At 36.0% G+C, this 10,212-nt stretch overlaps 1 long non-coding RNA gene across 1 annotated transcript; it reads left to right on the forward strand.

The window, feature by feature from the left end:
* Positions 1–1,199: 1,199 nt before the first annotated feature.
* LOC146545032 (uncharacterized) lies at positions 1,200–8,054 on the forward strand. The gene is made up of 3 exons (XR_014881481.1): positions 1,200–2,146; positions 2,531–2,577; positions 3,657–8,054. It is a non-coding gene; the product is annotated as an uncharacterized LOC146545032 (long non-coding RNA).
* Positions 8,055–10,212: the final 2,158 nt, after the last annotated feature.

Below are 10,212 nucleotides of genomic sequence, written 5' to 3' on the forward strand. Positions count from 1 at the left end.
GTCCTTACCGCGCCGTATATAATACTATTCTGGAGAGAGAGAGTTTCCGAGCTGAGGTTCAAGCCAAAATGGAGAATCTCCAAGTCAAATCTGATCAGTTACAGGAGACACCAGTAACAATTCAGTTGCTCCTGTGGAAGGCAAGAAATGGAAACGAGTATCCACGCATCTAGAACGGAAAAGAGAAGAAGCGGAGGAGGAGGTGGTGGAAGAACCAGGTGAGGGGCCCTCCTCAGAACCACCACCATCGCGAAAAGCAAAAGGAAAAACTAAGAGACGTGCAGAAGAGAGTGATGATGAGGAAGTCCTTATTACTACTCGTCAGGCTCTGAAGATGATTGAAATCCAAGGCTCAAGAAAGGAGTTCACACGGGGCTCGAATGAAACTGTTGTTTCCTGGTTGCTTTGTTGTTGGGACCGTGGGGCCAATACTTTGTTTCTAGATGGTAATGAAGCTGGCCAACTAGGAGCCATTGCCAGAGACTCAGCTATTGACCGAGGAATTAGTCGATGTTTGGATGAGTCTGCCACCCTCTGGGAACGAGTGTTAATAGCCGTGAAAGAAAGGTATCGCTTCAAAGACGGCTTAAAGGCTGTGATGAAAAGATGGGATACAGTTGAAAAGGGTATCCAGTATTTGAGGGAAATGGCTGTGGTGGAAATGTTGTTTGACCCTAACTTTGTTCCTAACCACCCACGACAAGACTGTGACCCTGAGAGACTGAGGACGATGCCTGAGATATGGCAGAGACTCATAACAACAGCACCAGAAAGATATTGCTGCCCGAATAAAGAATATGGTTGTAAAGGTGCGCCATGTAGATGTTCATGTGCCCAAGAGTCGGGCTACTGAAGAACAGCAAAATAACCATCAGGTAGATATGCTGCCAAAATTGAGGTGGCTCAAATAGACCTGGACTGGCAGAACAAGGGTGAATTATTTCTAGCTCGATGGGCCCATGAGACCTCAGGCCATCAAGGGAGAGATGCAACATATAAATGGGCTAGAGACCGAGGGGTGGACTTAACTATGGACGCTATTGCACAGGTTATTCATGACTGTGAAACATGTGCCATAATCAAACAAGCCAAAAGGATGAAACCACACTGGGGGAAAGGGTGATGGCAAAAGTATAAATATGGGGAGGCATGGCAGATTGATTATATCACCTTGCCACAATCTCGCAGTGGTAAATGTTATGTGCTGACTATGGTGGAGGCAACCACTGGGTGGCTTGAAACATATGCAGTACCCCGTGCTACCGCCCGAAATACCATATTAGGTCTTGAGAAACAAGTCCTATGGCGACATGGCACCCCAGAAAGAATTGAGTCAGATAATGGGACTCATTTTAAAAATTCTCTTGTAAATACTTGGGCCAAAGATCATGGCATTGAGTGGATTTACCATATTCTCTACCATGCACGAGCCTCTGGTAAAATTGAACGATACAATGGGTTGTTAAAAACTATGCTGAAAGCAATGGGAGGCGGTACATTTAAGCATTGGGAGAAGCATTTGGCAGAAGCCACCTGGTTAGTCAGTACCAGAGGATCTATCAATCATGATGGTCCAACCCAGTCCAGCTCCTTACATACCATAGAGGGAGATAAAGTCCCTGTTGTACATGTAAAGAACATGTTGGGAAAAGCAGTTTGGGTTCTTCCAGCTTCTGGAAAGGGCAACCCACTCCGTGGTACTGTTTTTGCCCAGGGACCTGGGTCCACTTGGTGGGTAATGCAAAAAAACGGGGATGTTCAATGTGTACCACAAGGAAACTTGATGCTGGGGGAGTGCAGTCGATAATTCTATGTATATGTATATAGACATGTGTGTGTAATGCATTTTAATAATCTTTCGTTTATTCATATATACGTATATAAATTAAGCATGATGTAGTGATGTAGAATAAGTGGTGGAATGTCATGGTTTTATGTTTTTTTTTTCTTTGTTTTTGATTCTCAGTATTCCACATCAAAACATCATGTAGTGTACTGGAAGTTAAAGTGTTAATGCTCCAATTCCAGGCACCTATCCCTATACATTACAGAAGTCATGGGATCTGGCCCTTCCGGGTGGGGCGGTCTCTTACTGCCTGGCAGTGGGTGCTGGAGGGTGCTTTCCTGGCCGTTCCAAGCTTTTCAGGTTTGAATTGGTCTCGGGAACTCTCTCTCTCCTATTTTATTTGATTTATTGGTCTCAATTTCAATGAGATTGTATTATATTGTGTTATCTTGCATTCCGATATCATAGTTAGTAAAATAAGTTTTCCTCCATAGATTGTTGCCGCTGTTTTTGTTTTCCTCCCTTCCTTCCCATTTTGTGGGCTGGGGAGGGGAGGGCAGGGGCCTACCGCCCCGTCACGGCGTAAATTGATCTCGTTAACTCCATGACAAAATCAAAATGCCATGTAAAAAATCCAGAGAAATCAGATATTCATAAACAATATGGACTTCATCAGTCTGGCATACATTTTTTTCTGTCTGAAGTAAACCTTAATGTTTTCACATTATCTCTTTTTTTCCATAGACTTCTACACTGAATTTAGAAGACATGAAATGAGATTCCTGAAAAATGTAATGCATCTCTGTCTATGAATGATAATTTGTTTTAAATAAAAATGTTGAGAGTTTATAGGAAAGAAGAAAATGAAAAAAATGATGAAGAAGTCAGCACTCCCTCTTCTGAGTTACACATTAGCTCTTTTTCTTTTGAGGAATAATATATAATGGGACATCAGAATCCAACAAGTATGAGTTGTAGACATCAATTTACTTAAGACATGCTATTCACTGGGATCATTAGTGCTGAGCTGGAAAGCTCATTCAAAGATTGCTTTGTGACACAAACCCTTATGTTTTTCTAGAACACGGTGCTGGAATGTTTCAATCTGAAAATAATGAATAAATAAAAATCATTCTGAATTTTTCACTTCTTCAGCTCTCTAAATCTACTCCACTCAGTTTCCTCAGCAGCAAAGTCTGAATGACAGATACTTCCTATCAAGCATACCAACTTCTCTCTGTTACAAAATCTTATTGCTCTGACAGTTTATTACTATTACTATCATCATTTTATTGTTATTATTTTTTCAAATTGCTTTCTGTTTAAATCTGGAGAAAATGGCAAGCTTTTATCATAAACTCTGAGTTGCATTTGAGTAGGACAATTAGGTGTTAAACATAGAACTGTTTTGAAATTAATCTGAATCTCAGAGATGACATGCATCTGTTATGATTCTGAGTATGTGAATGTTGTTGACAAGCATAGCGCACACTTAAGTCTCTTGTGGTAAATTTCTTACATCATCTACCTTTAATCACCTCATATGCATTAGTTCTTTACTCTTTTGTTTACTATTTTTGAGATGGGTAATTGCAGCTGATCAGTGGCATGGGATGTTAGAAGCCTCAAACAAAGAAACAGGGAGCTGTGTGAAATCTGGGGCTTCACTGGATTTTAAATAAAAGTAAAATATGTTGTGATTAGCTAAAAATAAGAGATATTTGATAACAATTTGAAAGTTTCTTCTACAGTGGAGTAAGGTATATAACGTGTGCAAATTCTAAAAGATTTCTGCTTTTCTCATTCAACATTCCTACTAAAAGGAAGAAATATTCTAATGCTATTTTAAATTTTCCCTCTCCTTTCATAGGGGGAAAATGGCATTCATTGTACTGCAATATGCTGCCTTTATAAAAATACGTCATCGATAAAAAAAATTTCTTCTGCAAATGTCAGGATGGTTTTTTGTATATATCTACTTGAGGTAAGTTGTATTCTAAATATGATCTTGACAAGTTGGGAAGAGCTCACTAGAATCGTGTGTAAGTACAAATCAAAATGTGGAAAAAAAAAAAGACATAATGAGACACACTATCTACCTTACTAATCACTTGTAATCCTATGAGGTAATTCAGTATATTCAACATATGTCTATGCAGAGAGCAGATTCCTCTTTGTTCTTATTCTTTATGATTTCTGGTTTAATTATGAAGAAAAGATAATCTTCTGGTGGAAAACTGAAGATAGCATTTGACTTTGGCTTTCTTTTTTTTTCCTTATTAGTTTTGTTTTACTGGTTGTTGGGTTTTTTTATTTGTTTGCTTAAATGTCTAAAAAATATACATTTTTATCATGTAATTAAATCATTATTCAAAGATCTTATCCAAGAATATGTATAATTCTGCATTTTTACCTTAAGAGTAGATATTTCTCGTGTTTGATGAATATCGAATCTATCTTCTACATCAAATGGAAAGTCATACCTTGTACTAAGGGAATGTGAACTCTTGTTGTGAGAATGCTTATTTATGAATGTAAGAGTGGTACAGATTGATCAGTTAATTTTTTTTCCCAAAAACACATGGTAACAAAATATTTTCTCTACACCTTCTTACCTGTGAGGATTTTGCTTTGTGCACATAAATATATGAAAAAACACAGCGTACCTCTTGACACAAATGTAACAGTGTAATACATTCCTAGTATATCAAAGCTCAGTTCTGAAAATCTCAATGTCATTAACCAACTAACATCTGCTGGATGTCCAAATGGTCATCAAAAGCCCCTCTGGAATCAAAGAAAGCTTTTCCACTAACTTCAGTGGACATTACATAGAATCTTTATTTAACTTCAAGTTTTGTGTACATTTATCAAAGTCAACTGATATTATGTGAAAATTTTCTTCTGTCATATGTGGTTAATAATAAAAATGAATGTACCAAGTGTATATGAAACTTTTGTAATCTATCTTATGTACATCTTATATGTATTTATTTATTCTAATACAATATAAGATTTTAGATATTTGTATGTTCTGTAAATTATCGATTTGTTTTTAAACGGAAAGACAAGGATTCTGAATATATTTTCTACTTCATGTTGTACAATTCAAATAGTAATGATTCACATAAAGAACTCTCAAAATTGTATTATAATCTTAGTGTGAACCACTTGTGGTTTCTGAATCCCTGGTTAAGAAGGAGAACGGACACCTTGGTGGTCCACTTACTTAAATATACAAAGCCATTTTTGTTGTGGCATCACCCAGAGCAATTTTGAGGAAAGCTACTAAATCTGTGTATAATTAAAGCAATTGTACAGAATGGACTTTTAATAGTAAGTAAAGAAATAAAGAACTTGATTTTTTGTATGTAGTAATTTTATTTTATTGCTAGCTTTGAAATGTTATGAAGACAACTTTAAAATATGTGTAATTGCTTTTTTCAGCAAGTTCTTGGAAACTGGTCAGTGGAGTTTCTTAAGCAACATCAAAGTTAGTGCTAATCTAATTGTGTACTACAGCCAGTGCAGTCCCACCACTGCTCAATTTACTGGTTAGGACCAAACCATATCTGAATGGCCTAAATATGTTTACAGAACAGTGCCTTAGCTATCTAAGAAATAAATATTTCTAATTTATTTTTATGATGTTGTCAGAGCATTAGTACTTTTATGATGTAGGCTCTGCACTTTTCTTTGACTGAAACTCTGTACACAAGAGCTGCATGTGGAGATTTACCACAGATAACTCTCTATGGACAGCAAATAGGGTAACAACATATATTTAAAGGTATATGATTCTGTTAACAGTTTATCAGGCAACAGGTGTGAGAAGGTGTAGAATAATAATCAGGATAGACTTTTCCAAAATAGTGAGTTAGAACTCTAATCTCAAATAGATGAGTTTATATTGTGACTGCAAATTATTGCTATGCTCAGTAGATAAGAATGGAATGAGTAAAAAGAGAAAGAGAAGTTTGTTACTCTAGAGATTCAGTCTTATATAAAAAATCAGAAGAGCGTAAGCATGATGGAAGCAAAAAAATAATGGATTTTTTTTCCTTAAGATTATAAGGAAAACATTTGTCTTTGGAAAAAAAAAGTGTTTACTTTTTTCTTCCCTTTTTTTTTCCCTCTGTGTGGCAGGAAAGGCAAGAGAGATTTATCTGCAATATGATTATTGTCTGGGGTTTTTAATAGTATTATTACATTTCTGCTATGTAACATGAAGTTAGAAACAAAAATATATTCCCACTACAAAGGCATACAATCCATCATCTTATCACAAAAAAACTGATTATTAGCAACAAGGGATCAGTGCAGGTGTCTTGAAATATAAGCAACAGAGGAACAGAATTGTCATTTATATGTATATTCTCCATGTTATCTGGACATGCAGAGCTAAAGTAACAACTCAGCTGAATAATGATATATTTATGCCATTAACTATTTCACGCATGCGGTACTTTAATACATTGATTACTAAATAAAAATCACAGCTAAATGGGTAATTCCATAATACAAACCAAACCAAAACAAATAGTTAGTTTGTTTGGAGATATGATTTCTCTATATAATAGAAACTCAAAGCTTAAAATCAACTAAATTATATTTTCATATTATATTTTCATATAAATCAAAAATGTCTTGATGATCTTGAATTTGCTGTTCTCTTGCAATGGCAGGGATTTTGCTCCCTAAGACCTTTCCCCTTAGTAATCCCAACTTGTAAATAGCAAGTACTGAAAAGAGGGAATAAGGGGCAGATGGATTAGAGAGGCACAGTGTTAAGCACTGGAGTAGGCTCTCCAGGGAGATGGTTGAGTCACCATCCCTGGATATGTTTAAAAATCATTTGGATGCAGTGCTTGGGGACATGATTTAGCAGAGGGTTGTTAGTTAGGGTAGTATGGTTAGATCATGGTTGGACTCAATCTTTAAGGTCTTTTCCAACCTGAGTGATTCTATGATTCTATGATTCTATGATGGAAGGGACATTTTTCTGTTTCCCTCACTAGTACAAAAATAGAGACTAAAGATGTAAATCATCTGAGAAATGCTTATGCTTATGTTCCCTTAAATTAGTTAAATTCCCTTAAATCAATTCTTTTAAAACAATTTTCCTGAAAAACATGCTGTAGGTGCCAGGGTAACATGCTCTAGGTATCCCTGTTTGAATAGGTTGGACCAGATGACCAGAGGTCCCTTCTAGCCATTCCATGATTCTGTTAATTATTTCCCTTTTCCTTACAATTTTCCTGAGCCACTTGCTAATTCTCCCCATGTAAGATGGAAGAGAGAATCAGAAATGTAAAAGTTGTCATGGGTTGACATAACGACAGGTACAGCAAAAACCACACACAAGCAAAATGAAACAAATAATTCATTGGTTGCTTCCAATAGATGAGCTCCAGACACTCATTCACTTTCAATAGATGAGCTTCAGACACTCCCAGGAAAGCTAGGCTCATCACACACATTTCTTGGGAAAACAAACACCATTGCTGTGAATGTTCCCCTTCCTCCTTTTTTACTCCAGCTTTTATTGTTCAGCATGATGCATGTGTGTAGAGCAAACCTTCCATCAGCTTGAATCAGCTGTCCCAGCTTCTGCACCTTCAGCCTCCTTGCTGGTAGGACTGCAGGACAAGCAGAAAAGTCCTTGGCTCTTTGTAATTACTGCTCTCTGTTGTGTTATCACCACTATTTTCATCAGAAATCCAAAACACGAATCACAGAAGCCTCTATGAAGAAAATTAACTCAATGACAGCCAAAACCATGACATATGCTCAATTACGTTTTAGTTGTTGCAAATGGAATAGGTGGAATAAAGTGAACAGGGTTGTGATTTTTGTAGAGCAAATAAGAATACAGGTTAATAATTGTAGAAAATGGAATAAATAAGTCCAGATTTTAACCATCCATGGTCTCCTGGCTTCCATTTCCAAACCACTAGAAGACTCGGGTATTCCTTATTGTTTCAGTAGACTTTGTTCAGATCTTTTGACTTTGCAATATGAATATTAAATCTGCAGATTGGTGTTTAATTTGATTTCATAGATCAGTTAGGCAACCAAGGGAGCAGATAATTGGGTAGCGGCAGACAATTCCTCATGTTTGAGGGTCTTTCACAAGTCTGACAGTCCACTTATTTTTTTGATTTAGTGCCTGAATAACTCACTAGGCTGAAAATGTAGAGCATCATCTTCAGACCTTGTAATAATTTCTCAGAGTCTTTTAAACAGAGCAAGCAGGTAGCAAAGTAAAAGGGGCTATGAGTGAATTTCTAATAAAATCATAGGTGTTGATAACTATATAAAAGCATGACTATCTTGAAGGTCATTTATCTCATCAAATATATGTTATTATAACAGTCTTGAGTTCTCTGGTTATCTGTCTGTCCAGCTGGTTTCCTGTAAGTTGGACTATTAAAACAGGATTATAGTCTATGGGACTTAGTCCCTATTGTGACAGTAAACCAATGCTGTGGTTTGAAAATTTTGCATCATTTTATTTTAATTGTTTTGTTGTGGATGTTGTTGCTGTCTGAGATATTGGTTAGACCACTATTCAGCTTGACATCTGTAAAGAGTCTATTCTGACTCTCAGTACTTCTCAGTGTATGTTTACAGAGTGTGAGTAACAGAAATAGTCACATTACAAATATATGAGCACAATGACTCATTCTAAAGTGGGGTAGAAAATTCCTGTTTCCTGATTTTGTTGTTGTTGTTGTTGTTGTTTTCCAGAAACAAAGCCTTTTAAAGGCTCTAACTAGTCTTAACATTTCATCAACAGTTTGTTGCAGATTCTCCATGGGAGCATACTTGATACTGGGTGTGTTTCCCTTAAGTAGAACATACACCGGTGAATAATGAAGTACTTAATATTCTGCAAAATGTTAAACTTCTCAATTTATGACACCCAGGTTACTTCACCAGAGTGAATAATGTGCTATTTTTAAGTAAGTTGACATTAAAAATGGGCACTATTCTTTTAATTCACTGTCTATTAAATATGTTTTTGAGGGAACTGTGTGGATACTTGGAACATTCCCTGGACCAGGTAGAAGAGTGGCAATATGCTAATGGAGGAAGTGTGGGCACATCACTGGGACATGGTTATAAGCAACTCACAAAAATAACTTAGAAGATTAAATGATTAGTGGTTAGAGTGCAAGGTGTACCTCATTCATGTAGCAAAATAATGAAAAAAATTAGCTTAGTCTGTTAACTTTATATTCTTCTAGTGAAATCAAAATAAAAGGTCATTTCAAAGGCTGAGGGAATCAGAAGAACCTCACCTGTAGTCTCTTGCCTACTCATGGCAGGGATATTGGACTAGATGATCTTTGAGATCCCTTACAATCCTAACAGTACCATGATTCTGAGATTTTCTTCTCCAATATTATGAAAAAAAAAAAAAAAAAAAAAAAAAGGGGACTAAAAAAACAGGAATCTGTAAAGCATCTTTTAAAGAGTCTGTTAAGGGTTTACAGGCAATGTACTTGATGCAAATTTACATTCTTTGTGGTAACTGCTCAGGTTTGGAAAACAGCTGCAGATAAACACTCCTAAATATAACAATCCTAAAATATAACATTACCAACCAACATTACAAAAAAAAAAAAAAAAAAAGGAATTTTTTGTCTAGAGACATCTGAGTACAAAGTGATGCTATTTAAACAAGTGTAGTGCAACTGAACTGCAAGGTAGATCCATAAGACCAATTGAATGTTAAGAAAGATCCATAAGAACACTAAAGAGATTTATTAGTGACTTTACAATGAATCCTGAATCAATTGATAGCAACAAACTCTTCAAATTTTCCTAGTAAATAGCTTCCAGATGTTCACTGTTCCCATTATTTTAGGGAATACTAAGATCCATGGACACAAGGGAGGACAGATTAGTGTTCTTTCAGACATTTTAAAATCAAACTACTTCATCAATAGTGTAGATGTGGATTTTCTTCCTAATGTTTTTGTTTATCTAAAAATCACTATATAAAGATATTTAAGACTGAAGATGCTGGTAGTGTCTTCACTAGTTTTATCATATTAATATACCTACTTTATTAGTAGTAGTAGTAGTATTTTTAGCCCCACTAGATTCCCTTCTACATTGCAGATACCTACGGTAATTAAAAAATATGGACATGAGACATTATTGACTTGAATGTGACATAAATGTTAGATGTTATGTGAGAACATATGTGAGAAGGGTCTTAGAAGTTCTGGATCTTGTTTGCACCCTACGCAACTTAGGAAAACAGTATTCATTGCTATGAAGCACTATCTTGTATAAGTGATAGATTTATTTCTAGTAACTGATTAAATCTGAGATTGCTTTTATGTAAATTTGGCCATCAAAAATGAAATGTCTCTTCTTAGCTTTCTGTGTAGATCAGGAAGAAACAGGTTCTT

The sequence above is a fragment of the Meleagris gallopavo genome, chromosome 2 (genome assembly GCF_905368555.1).
Source record: "Meleagris gallopavo chromosome 2, MGAL_WU_HG_1.1, whole genome shotgun sequence".
Lineage (NCBI taxonomy): Eukaryota > Metazoa > Chordata > Aves > Galliformes > Phasianidae > Meleagris > Meleagris gallopavo.